Source organism: Aplidium turbinatum, chromosome 6, assembly GCF_918807975.1.
Source record: "Aplidium turbinatum chromosome 6, kaAplTurb1.1, whole genome shotgun sequence".
NCBI classification, from domain to species: Eukaryota; Metazoa; Chordata; class Ascidiacea; order Aplousobranchia; family Polyclinidae; genus Aplidium; species Aplidium turbinatum.
In genome coordinates this window covers 21,982,334-21,995,370 of record NC_137477.1, presented here as the reverse complement: position 1 = coordinate 21,995,370, position 13,037 = coordinate 21,982,334, and positions in this window count along the sequence as shown.

Below are 13,037 nucleotides of genomic sequence, written 5' to 3'. Positions count from 1 at the left end.
AGCTGATACAAACTAAAATTTGCACTTCCTGACTAGCTACAACATAAAGTTTCGCTGAGAAACGTTGTCGTGTTATATCTGAGAAAAGTTAGAACAGACAAACGTTTCTTCAACGTTCATCAGCGAAATTCAACCTTGCAACACCTGACCGCAGACATCTTTTATTGCACAACGGAAAGGAATAAAAACAAGTAAGAATGACTAAACAAAAAAACACGTTACGCTCTAATGGTTCGCATTTACAAAGTGATTTAACTCGTCAACAATTTCACCGCTTACCTTGTAGCGTGCTCGCTTCGATGTCTTGTTGGAGTTCGCAACCGAGAATGCAAACTGAATCCACGTTCTACGGTGGGTATGCTACTATTTGGTGAGTCCGATTCGGTGAGTTCCTAACCTCTAACCCCTAATCCTAACCTCAAACCCTAAAACGGCAATGATAATTAGGCTACGATACCCAATAATTTAAAAAAAAAGATTGAAAAAATCCCCCGTTAAAAGATCAGACTCACCGAATCGGACTCACCGAAACGGGCCATTCCGTTCTACGGTTGCGTTCACTTCTCTTCATTAAAAGTCAGCAAAGCATTAGCAATTAGCTGCCAAACTTGGCCAATCTATGCCACGCTTCACAGCTATTGTTAAAACTTTCCGCCAATTGTCACCTGGTTCGCAATTACACATTCCTTCAAATTTAAAATTTTTAATGGAGTGGAGTACGACGTTGCAAAAACCATCACACAAAATCACTATCTATCGATGTGGAGTCAAACATTTCACAGAGGTTATCACCAGCTCAAAAGCTAACAACATTATGCAACATGCTGGGATAACTTCCCGACTGACAGATCAATCTTTTCCACAACTCGAAGGAATTCGAAGACACAGTGGCATTTCTAGAAAGTTGAAGTCTTTGAGTGTGTTACTTTCATGTTTGCGTTTATCACAAGCAATAAGACATTGGATCAACGTTCAAAGGGATACTTCGTTGTTTATCCAGGTCTGGTCAATAACATTTCGAAAGGGTTGACCACTAGCTCAAAAATTGATAATGCAACATGCTGAGAAAATGTTCTGATTGACAGAACGAACCGATCAATCCCTACCAAGCGGTTTGACCTTTCCAAGGCAACGCAACATTGCGTCAAGCGGTTTGACCTTTCCAAGGCAACGCAACATTGCGTCACACTTGAAAGTCACATTTGGGAAATGTTACTTCTGTATTTGCGTTATCACATATAAGGCATTGGATCAACGTTCAAACACTAAGTCTACGTCATTTGAAATTTGACTAAGTCTATGTCTTGTATTTCCGATTGACAAAAAATTGTAGAGTGGCGCAAGAAGCTTCTTTGCAATCACTGAAATCGATTTGCGCGCGTTGACTACATATTTTTTCGGACATTTTGACCGAATTGACTATATTTTTTTCGGACATTTTGCTAAAAATCGGTCAATGACCGACAAATGACCGAAAAAAAAACCAGAATGGCTACCGGTATGATATAGAATATATTTGAGGTAAGCTACCATAGCTGTAAAGAAAGCATTTTCTATGGTTATATTGCGCTGAACTGCCATCTCTGACCACAGAAGGATTTCAATAATTCGTTAGTTAAGGAACTGTTCATAAAAAATGTCCGCAGTCAAGAGGGGGGGGTATTGCAAATTTTTCTATAACACAATGCAAAGATTTCAGACATGTGGCAAGAGGGGTCATTTTTTTTGCAATTTTATTAATCATTTCAATCAGATCACACTGATTGCCTAATGCCCATGCTCCTCCTGGATCTGCAACTGCTCCCATCTTTCATGTGGTTTCTACTGTATTGGTGAGAAAACTCAAGTGGTCCATTAATCTCACATTTATATATACTTTTTTTTTTTTTTTTTAATATACTGATAGGCTATTTTACACTCTTATAATAATGCTTGTTTTCATAGGCGTCGATTTTTTTCTTAGAAAAGAGTAATTCTGGGTGGGCGAAAGTTTTCAAACAGATTTCATTGAATGTGTATGTTCGCAAATTCGCAATGGTTAGTCTTTCTCACAAAACTGCGTTTACTCGCTGCAGCAATTAAGCTTTAATAAGTTTGATGTTTGCTTTCTTGCGCCTTGCAATCTTATGAGCGCTGCTAAACTAAACAAACTTCTTTTATGTTTTTCTTTGCGACCTAAAAAGCGCGTGACTCGTGACCTGTTATCTTTGAAGTGGCGCCTTCGAATTAGCTGCAAAATGTTCGAACAGGTGACTACAGTAACCAGTACCATCAGGGTTGAGACGCATCCACTGGAATTCGGCAAGAAGCTTCTATTGCAAAACACAACCATCCCGAGCCGGAAGCTGATCCGGAAGCTGATCCGGCAGCATGCTAACGTCAAATGGAGCAGGTAGAGATCCATGGCTCATGCTGTCTTTTACAACTACTGGTGCATTTCCTGAGACATTGATTTCACCAAGTCTGTCCATCCTTGAAGCACTGTTTTCTTCATCAATGTCATCTCTACGTTCATTCGTGCTGGACGTGGCTTATTCAGCGTTATCATCTCGACGCCTTTTGGAAGCTGGTTTTAAGAATGCGCGAATAAATGTTTGACTTTGCAATGCTTTATGTTTAACTTTTCAATAATGAGATGACAACATCGTGCGGTGCCCCAATTTATACCCAGCAACAAGTTTGTGAGGAAAGATTTGTAAAAAGCGATTGTTTTAGTGCGTCTTTAGTTTGTATCGGTTATTTTATTGTCATGTTTATTATGATGTCATATTCCCTTACGCTGACCTGGAACTGAAGTTTGATTGTGACGTAACAAAAGTGAGACCATTCGGAGAAAAGATGAAATGTGGCTTTCTCTCACCAGGAATTGCCAGCGTGTGGCAGTGGCCGTAGCAACAACAATGCAGTGAGTACCGCCGTTTTTTCAACGCAGCGTTGTTGCAGAATTGCTTTGTTCTGTCAGATACCTAACGGGAGACATAACGTAAAACAAGAAGTTGCGCTGTAGTTGGTTGGATAATTCAGCGTTAAACAAAAATGGAAATAATTGTAACAAGCACTTCATAAGTGTCATGAAAACAGGGTGGGCGAAACATATTTTGTCCACCCTCGTTTCACGGCCGGGTGGGCGCCGCCCATCCTGCCCACCCTATTTCGACGCCTATGCTTGTTTTTATATAGCGCTGTATCCATCGCAGGATGCGTTGCTCCTCAGCGCTTTACAAAGCAAACAATGTCAATACAACCATATATAGAGGCTCAACTGAGCAGCCTACAGTACATAATTACTGGAATCCATTCCATTATCTCTATATACATAAAAAAAAAACTCTAAGTTATCAAAGCCCTTAGTCTCAACCCTGAAGTTTGAAAACTTGAATGAAATTGTAACATGAAAATTGTAACATGAAATTGTAACATGAAACAGCGAAATCTTTTTTGAGAGTTCAATCCACAATCTTAGGTGTTTCAAAGAAAACATACGAAAATGGAAAGGGTCTACTTGCCTTCCTGAGCAACCAAACATCGAGAACAACAAGTCGTGCATGTAAAAAAGACATTGATCCGCTTGGTGTAAGATTTAGCAACCTTTCATCGCACTGGTGACCTCAACAATCAGAACAATGCATGGTTCTCTAGTCTCTACCTTTAGTTAAATTATCTTGGGCAGACATAGCCTTTAACAAACACTGCACAGTGCACACTAGTGGGCATAGGCGTAGCCACGGGGGCCAAAGGGGCCATGGCCCCCCCCAAATTTTCAAAGTTTGGATGCCGAAGTTGAGCCCTTTGTTTAAAATATAATAAAATTTGTAGAAATTTATAACGTTTATATAGATTTTTATATGAAATTTATATGAAATTTATATAGACATCTGGCTATTAACACCCGCAAGCATTTGTTTTAGACACACAGAAAGACACCAATAAATTTTGCAAATCGTAAATCGCGCAAATGATTTAAGGTAGGATTCTTTTAATTAATTTGTGGAGCAATTTCAGAATGGCTTACTCTGTTGGGTTTTTGTGTAGTTATTGAGTTTTTGTGTAGCTGAGTTTTTGGTGTTCTCTAATATTAGCCGCAGTTTTTGCCCGTTCGTGTGTACGAGCGACCTTTAATAAGTTAATAGCTGTTTATCTGCTAATAAATTTCATACAAATATTACCCTAAAAGTGTTTCCAGAAAGCGCTATAATCCATTATTTAAGTGTAAATTTGCAAAACTTTTCCGGGGGCGCATGCCCCCGGACCTCCCTACAATACGTGTGCCTTCGGCACGCTCTAACCCCTACCAGTTTTATTGCTTCCCTTGCTCAACCCACCAGGATACGCCACTGCACATCAGGTGGCGATGGCTTAATTAAACACTTTGTCGTTCTCATCATTTCATCAAATATTTGGCCCCCCCCAATTTTTTTCTGGCTACGCCACTGCTAGTGGGGCGTTATATGTGGCACAAAACCAAAAATCGGTTTTCGAGATTGCTTTATTTCGGTTGGCTACAACACAAATTGCAAAGTTCTTCTTTTAAAACTGATGACAAGCAGGAAAAAATTTCGTATGTTGCTGAATGCTGATGCTTCTTGAGGTGGTGGCTAATTAGATGTCCGATTATGGTCTTTCCCTTTTACCATGGTACCATCCTGATTGAGCCATAACCTAACCAACAACTGTAACTTACAATGTATTGTTTCCACTTTTCATTTACTCTGCTTGTTCGTTTATACATGGCGTTATTGAACCAAAAAAACGGACTAAAACTTCTCTTTCAAAATCTCGTCTAACTATTTTTCGCAAATACTGAATAATACTGATACAATGAGAAATCCTGCAAGCTGTTAGCTCTTAGCTGTCTACAAAAGCAGAAAGCTCGAACATGCCCATAAACTTACGAAAAAAACATACGAAAAAAGAGTTGCTTAGAATCTAGATCAGGAGCGGATCCTCGAAAAGAAAAAAAAATTGAAGGACATTGGAGTTGTGCCGAAAAAAATTGTTCTGGTCTTTTATCAGTTTACATTTTTGTCAATAGGGTACAAATGTTTGATTTAATTACACGCATGACATTCCAATCAAATCAGCGCCTTTGTATTTTTTTGACACGTACCTAATATACGTTCTCCTTCTCTCCCTTTATTGTTAACAACTTCAATTACACTCTTTTCTCAGTATAGATTGGGCGGCGTTTTACACCACTATAAGTGAGTCTACTATTGTAGTGCAATAGGCTACAATAATTCACTTCGACATATTTTGCCTTTTGTCATATTCTGTATTTTATTAAATACAAGTCTAGTAAAAATACAACAAAATTAAATAAATACAAAAATTAATAACTGAGGTCTAAAGAATCAGACGCTTCAACTGGGATCTTCTGAGGAGCTTGCCTTCAGAAAATGTTGATAAATTTAGCTTGTGAAAATTACTTTTTTGCATAATTTTTTTGACCTATGATCTCGATAATCCAACCAGTGTAGTGGTGTTGGACTGTTGGTGTCACTATTGTCGGAATCAACGTGGCTTGATGTTGCCAGCCAAAATTGAATGATTTCTGCTTTGATTTTTTTCACTTATTGTTTCTATAAAAAATCTCCAAAAACAAGCCCTGTTTTTACTTTAAATTGGTAAGAGTGCAAATGAAATAATTGTAGCGCCTCTCTGCAACGTTAGAAAAAACGTAACATCGCTATCAAAGTACAACGCGCTAGTAGTGTGCTACTGCCTGCGTCTCCATTTTTGCATGTTAGCGCTAGTGATGCAAAACTTATGGGGCCGCTCAGTTATCCTGGAAAATGGTAATCCAAGCAATTTTTTTGGTTTGTTAACAAATTTTAAAGTTTTTCTATTGTTGAAAAATATATTGAATTCATGTCCTTTTCATGTTCTTGAAATCTGCACTCAAATTTCGACAGCGCCCCATTGTGAAAAAAGGAACCATCTGCTGGTTGCTATGACATTTTCCTGCTTCAAAATACTCCTCTTAGTCCTATACACAACTTAGGCCAGTTCCACAGACCAATCAAGTGATTTGTTATTTTCTGACCATCACAGTTAAAGCAGCACATTCTAAACATAGCATAGGTGTAGAAAACGATAAAACTGGCATAGCGCGAACACTAAGTTGTGCTCGAGACCGAAATATTCATCTAAAAGTTCCATTTCGGATTAAAAAAACTGTACTGTATGGTACTATGTTACTTTTATGATATTGGCTTAAATTAGCTTACATTGGCACTGAGCGTTCTTTTCATAGTTATCATTTTCCAATTATTTATAGATTGTATAGTAGGGTGGTCCTTATATGTAGCTAAAGTTTTAAGTTAGGGGAAATTGCTCAAGTGGCCAGTGCCCCTTACATTTGTTTTACTTGATGTAAAAACACTTACCGGCAGGCGCGGATCTAGGAGTTTTTTTTGGGGGGGCCAGAAAATTTGAAAATGAATTAAAAAGTAAGAAAAAGATAAAGCAGATATGAACAATGAGTGATGTAGCCAGGAATTTGGAGGGTTTTGACGGCCTGCGGGCGAAGCCCGACGGCGTGTTTGCCAAAAGCGACACCCAGCGGTGGGGGTCTGGGGGGCTTCCCCCAGAAAATTTTAGAAAATTAATTGGTGCATTCTGAGAGCATTTTCAACAAAAATATGGGTAAAAATATTTCTGTAAAATGGTGCTGTTCGGTGGCATAGCAAAAGGATACTTACGTAAGATCATGTTTTCTTTGGCATTTTTTCGGTAATAAAGCTAAGTCTCTATGTTTCTTGTTGCTAATTCCTGGCTGAGATGTTTGGTATTAGCAAAACTCGCTCTTTTAATGCAGTTTCGCTTAAAATTAGACAAACTTTGTTTTAGAGACATAGAGACTGAAAGCATCATTCTCAATATCGTGACGTCACACATGTGCCAAAGGGCCTTGGCTACGCCACTGTGAACAATGATACTACGACATATACGATATGCTATAAAATAGACATTAAAACAGCCATGTTCATCAATAAATTTTGCTGGAATAAAAATTGCTAAGCATGCAAAGTAAACTTGAAATTTGGTTTAAAACCCTGTATGCAGTGTCCATGACCAATTAATTATTTGTATGTTTGCAGGCATATAGCCTACGGTAATTGATTGAAATTATAATAAAGACTAAAAACTATAAAACAATTCAAAGTTTCAGATTGTTTCAACTGACGTCATTTGGTTCAGCGTTGGTTTTAGCTGAGCCAGCTCCAACAAATGTTTCTATTAAAATGTATAATCGATGGATAATTTCAACCTTAATAATAACAAAAAATAATTCCCCCCCTCCCCCCCGGGATAATTTAAGTCCGCTGTGGGACTAATACCAGCTGTTTAGAAGCATATCAAACCATTCAACAATTTCTCACAAAATTTCGGGGGGGCTCCTTGGGCCTCCCCCATAGATCCGCGCCTGCTTACCGGTACTCTAAAATATTTGTTGTTCTGCTCCGTCGTATGCTCATTGCTTGATGCACACAAAATTTTATGTGGATGAGTTCAATTGATATTACCAGAATAACAGGAAGACAATACAAAATGTTAACGGTGTTCTAGAATAACAATACGACGGATATTTCTTTTCACATGTTCACAATACTCTAACATTGTGATTCTCAACAAGACCATGAAGCTGGGAGACTAAGATAACTACAAGATTCTTCATAAAGGATGCAAACATTACGCTAAAACTTATTTCTTGGCTTGAGGAAAGTTAATGAGATGTTGTTAGAAGGGCAATGGCATAACGAGAGCCATCTTTGAGCACACCTTAAATGTCGATTAATTTTAAAAAAGCTTGAGGTTTTCCATTTTAACCAATTTGGAATTATTTTAAAGGGCACCAGTGTAAAAATTCAATAGTTGGTAAATAAGGATCCTATATACAGTCAACCCTGCTTAATCGGCCCACGTTTAATAGGACCATTTTGCGCTGGTCCCGAATCCAAATCCATTTTTCTGTACAATTTTCCCCGCTTAAACCAGGGTTGGCTGATTTAAATCAAATGATTTAAATCATTGATTTAAATCATGATTTAAATCAAACAATAAAAATCAAAAAAATCAATTAAAAAAATCAAATGATTTTTTATTTGCTAAAATAAAAATAAATACATCAACAAACGTTTCACTGCTTCTCTGTAATACAAAAGTTATATTTAAATACATAAGGCTATAGGCTATGCATGTTTTGAAAGGCAACTTAGTTTACTTGACAGTTCACAAACAGTGTTGTTCACTAAACAATGTTTAGTAAACATAGTATACTAGGCTAGAGATTTTTAGGTAAAAAAAATACAATCAACGATTCAGAAAAATGATCTGTGACTTAGTAAGGATGATACTATCATAATATATCTGTGATGTCATGAACAATAAAGTTAGTAGGTGGGAATAATTGCACATGGCCAGGGTGACTGCTCTAGTCATTCATGAGAAAGGATGAGCCTTGGTCTGAGGTTGCAGCAATGTAATAGCTCAAAGTATAGCCGTGATTTAAGATACTGATAATTAGTATATGATATGGAGTTTGAGTTGTGCATTTCAACTCAGACAAAAAAAAATTGTTTCAGCATTTTAATTAGAAGAGGGTAAGCTGCACTATTCTGCATTGAGGCTCAGGGTTTTCAAATGGCAACCGTTTGAGCTAAAAGACACGGCACAGATTAATTTTTATTAGACCTTCTTTAAAATGCCTGTCCAGGTTAAAAACCGTTTTAGAAGTTTGGTACTTTTTAGATCACAGAAGTATTTTGCAAAATATGTTTCTTTTTTCAAAAACATGTTACCATTCCACAGCTATTGATATTTTGCAGAGCCATAAACTTTAGCGCGAATTTTTCCTTTTCATTCAACACAGATGTTGTCATGCAATGTGACGTCACGATGGGAGTTTTGCGCTTAAACGTAAGGAAAGATCTTAGTGTAGTGAGATGACAGTCTGAGACGCACCTTAATCTCGATATGCACATTGTGATTTAGTATAAAGCAACATATCACACCTACTTAAAAATATGTGCAATAGACAGGCTAGCCTACAATATGATAATAAAAATGATTAAACACTTTCAAAGCAAAGCCTTTCAATCGATCAAGGGGTTAAAAATGATTCTGCTATCTTACTAAAATCATCTCTTCCCCCAAGTAGACTCAACGCTTTTTTATCTAAAAAAAATCAAAAAAATCTGATTTAAATCAAAAAAATCCGATTTAAATCAAAAAAATCCGATTTTTTTGATTTTTTTAAAAAAATCATGATTTTTTCCAACCCTGGCTTAAACGGACCACCACCCCGCTTAAACGGACCACCCTCCGCCCTAAAATAGGCCTTTATGGTTAACGTTTTTTACTTTTTGTACATTTTTCTGCGAGGTGACACGTCAAGAGTTGATGTGGGCAACGTGCTACGTTCTCGCTAAGCCATTTTAAAGTGAAGTAGGCTACAGATAAACAAACGCTTGTTGTCAAGTCATAAGGTCAATTGTCATCTATCAGAATTGCAGTAATTGTGATGCAGCACCGAATACTGTACAGAAGAATGAATGAATGCTTTTAGCGCTTGAATAAAAATGGCAGCAATAACTCGCGTAGATCGAACACTTAAAGAAAAAATAGAGATTCTTAACAAAATATAAAACCAGCCTTCGGGAACGTCAGAGAGGAAGTTAGCCGAGATTGTTGGCCTACCAAAGTCAACATTAAGAAGGCTCGTGTACAGGAGAGGGAATTGCAAGATCTATGGGCAAAGCATGAGAATAATGGTAGTGCAGCTACAGCTTCGCGTAAACGCCAATGAGGTGCTTAAAATGCTTAAACTATTTTCAAAAACAATGAAAAAAATAACGAAATTTGTTCTCCCCGTTTAATGGGACCACCCGCTTAATCGGACCAATTTGGCTTGGTCCCGATGTGGTCCGATTAAGCGGGGTTGACTGTATATAGCTTGGGGAGAAAAGTAATTCTGTTGTTTTGTGTGTTGTTCTAGCATTCTCACCACCTGTCAAAGGAGATGACAATAAGTGATGTTCACTATGCTATACAATGCATAGGCTAGAGCAGGGCTACTCAACTAATTTTAGCAAAGGTCCATTTTGACAAGTTGAATATTTTTGCGGTCCGGTAAACAGGGCCGGATTTAGCTGATGGGGGGCACGGGGCAGTTTTAGATCTGGGGGCCACCGTGTCAAAAAAGAAAAACCACCTCTACGTCTACAGTACGGTGGCATTAATCCAGCACTGCACACCATTTTGCAGAACCTTCTAAGGCTGAAAGAAAAAAAACACAAATTCACATTCTTTTCACATAGGGGGGCACTTCAAGTCGGGGGACCTGGGGCACCTGCACCCTCTGCCCCCCCTAAATCCGGGCCTGCCGGTGAATATTTCACATGCAACCACGAAAATTAAACAACCAGTACGAGCACCGAAACACTTTTCAGATAGTGTGTAACACGATTTTTGTCTGACACAAACAAAGAAATAAAAAAGGAAAAAATGTATTGTGTTTCTTTGTGGTGTAGCTGTGTGGATCGCACATCAGAGAAGACGGCAAAGTGTTGGGGGGTGTGAGGGCGAAGACCTCAGCTCCGTGGATAATCACAAAAAATTGCTTTTCCCTGTTGGAAATCTGTTTTAAGAGGCCCTAAAATGTGGCAATGAAGTTATTCTTCCGGAAGCCCGAGGTCCACCTTAAACACCCAGAAGGTCCGGATTCGGACCGCGGTCCGCCAGTTGAGTAGCCCTGGGCTAGAATATTTAGATTTTTATGTTTTCTACTGCCTGTTGCATGATTTATAGGAGAGAAAATTAGTTCACAATTTCAAATTGATTTTGCAAAATAATTTAGACCTTGCCAAATGCTAAGTTACCCAAGAGAGGATTGCTTTAAGAGTTTTGAAGTTATTTTTTTAGTTTTACAGTCAATTTTTTAAGAAAACTCAAATGTAGTTTTTAATCTAGTTTTTGCTTTATGTGTAAACATCAGATGTCTGTGTGATTAGCTTTTTCCTGGTTTTGCAAACCTTTTTTATCTATGTAGGCTATCACCACGTCGATGACTGATATAGGCTACTGGTAACCTTTGCTGCTTCCTGCCTGTTTTATAATTTATATACTTTTTTATGGTATTACATTTTTGTATTGATTAATGATCTTTGTAACATACCATACAGTAATATTTTCACAACAGACTGAATAACAGTCTTTTTTTCTAAGAATTTGACAAACTTACTTGTGTGATGTAGCATATCCCTTAACAAGATCTAGTGCAATCTGTACATGGTTGAGTCTACTTTACTTCAGATGTATCTTCTAACTCTAATTTAATTATTATTTCTAACATTTAGTGTGAGGGATGAGGTTGGCTTTGTTTCATAAGCAAATCTATTCTGCAAAATTTTTCAGAACTTGTAAGTCATGTTAAACCGAATGTCTAAATATCAGTGAAATGTCAATGAAAGAAATTTATTGATATCCTATTTATAAGTACCGTACTACATTGCTACAATTTTTCACACATGATTTGGTTTTGAATCTTTATCCTTTGACTGACAAGCTTCTGATAGGTTATTGTTGGCAGTTTTGCATTCTTGTAGAGGCTTTTGACGCAGGGCCAGTCACCGAAATTGACAGAATGAAGTTTGCGATAGTTGTTGTCTGGAAATTATTCCATCCTAGCCTCAGAATGGAGAGCAGTCCTGAAATGTGTTCCTCAAGCACACACTCCAAGATCCAAACCAGCATCTCTTGAGTTGAGTGCTTTACCCCTGAGCTAACGGGGCAGTTTACAACTACATACCACAAGTCATATGCAATGCATTGCATACTGCAGTAGAAAAATCTTTAGCTTACTCAGTGCTTGGATGTAATTTTTTAAGCTGAAAGATTATGAATTTTTTCCGGTTACTGATTAAATCTAAGATAGCTAATTAATTAATATGTTAGCAAGTTAGTGTAGCCCACTGACAAAAATGATGAATTCAACAGTTTTTTATAGGTATTATTTCATTGATTTTACACATCCTGGCAATGTTGATACTGCTTGAGAAGTATTGAGAGGGATCAACATTGCATTATATATTAATAGCTCTAAAGGATTTATGCTATTATCTTTACCGTCGATTATCAGCACCTTATATTAGAGCTTTGTATTTTGACACATTATGGATGCAAATTTGTATCTATTTTGACTTTTGTTGCTAGTGTAGATGCTTTAATATTTAAAGCATATTAAAAGTTTCTCATCAACATGACTGAAAATGGCTGCTTAACTCAAAGACTGTCATGGTCACTTTGCAGCTTCCCATTGTGGTTACATGAAGCATTTGCTTAATTGAATGATGCAATGTACATCACTACTTTCTGTTGTTATTTATGATCATTATGCGTACTGTGTCATTTAATGTTTAGCTGTTTTGATATCGCACAACAAAATCAATCAATATGGCAACTAATTTTCAGTCTGCACAGGCCATCTCAATCAACATGCTTGCATCAAATTTGAGTGGAAGCTGACCTGCTACTCTTAATAGCAGTTTCATTAATCATCATCATTGTCAGCCATTGTTGTTCCACTGCAGGATGAAGGCCTTCCCCATATCTTTATAATTTTGTCTGTCTTTGCACGTTTGTGTCCAGTGTTTGTCGAATTGGTAGAGTTCGTCACGCCATCTTGTTTTCTGTTTCCTTCTTTTGCGCTTATTGTCAAGCGGTATCCAGTCAGTAGCTCGTCCTGTCCATCTGTTGTCAGTTGTTTGCATGATATGTCCTGCCCAATTCCACTTTAAAGTTTTTATTGTTTGAATGATATCTTTGATTTGTGTTTGTTGTCGTATCCATTTGGCTGGTTTCCTGTCTTTCTATGTAATGCCTAAGAGTACTTTTTCATGTGATCTTTGCGCAGAGCGTAGTTGAGTGTTAGTGCTTTCGTTAAGTTCCATGTTTCTGCTCTGTATGTCATTGTTGGGAGAATGCATTGATTATATACGGTACTTTCTTTTCATGGAGATCGGTAATTTACTTTTAAT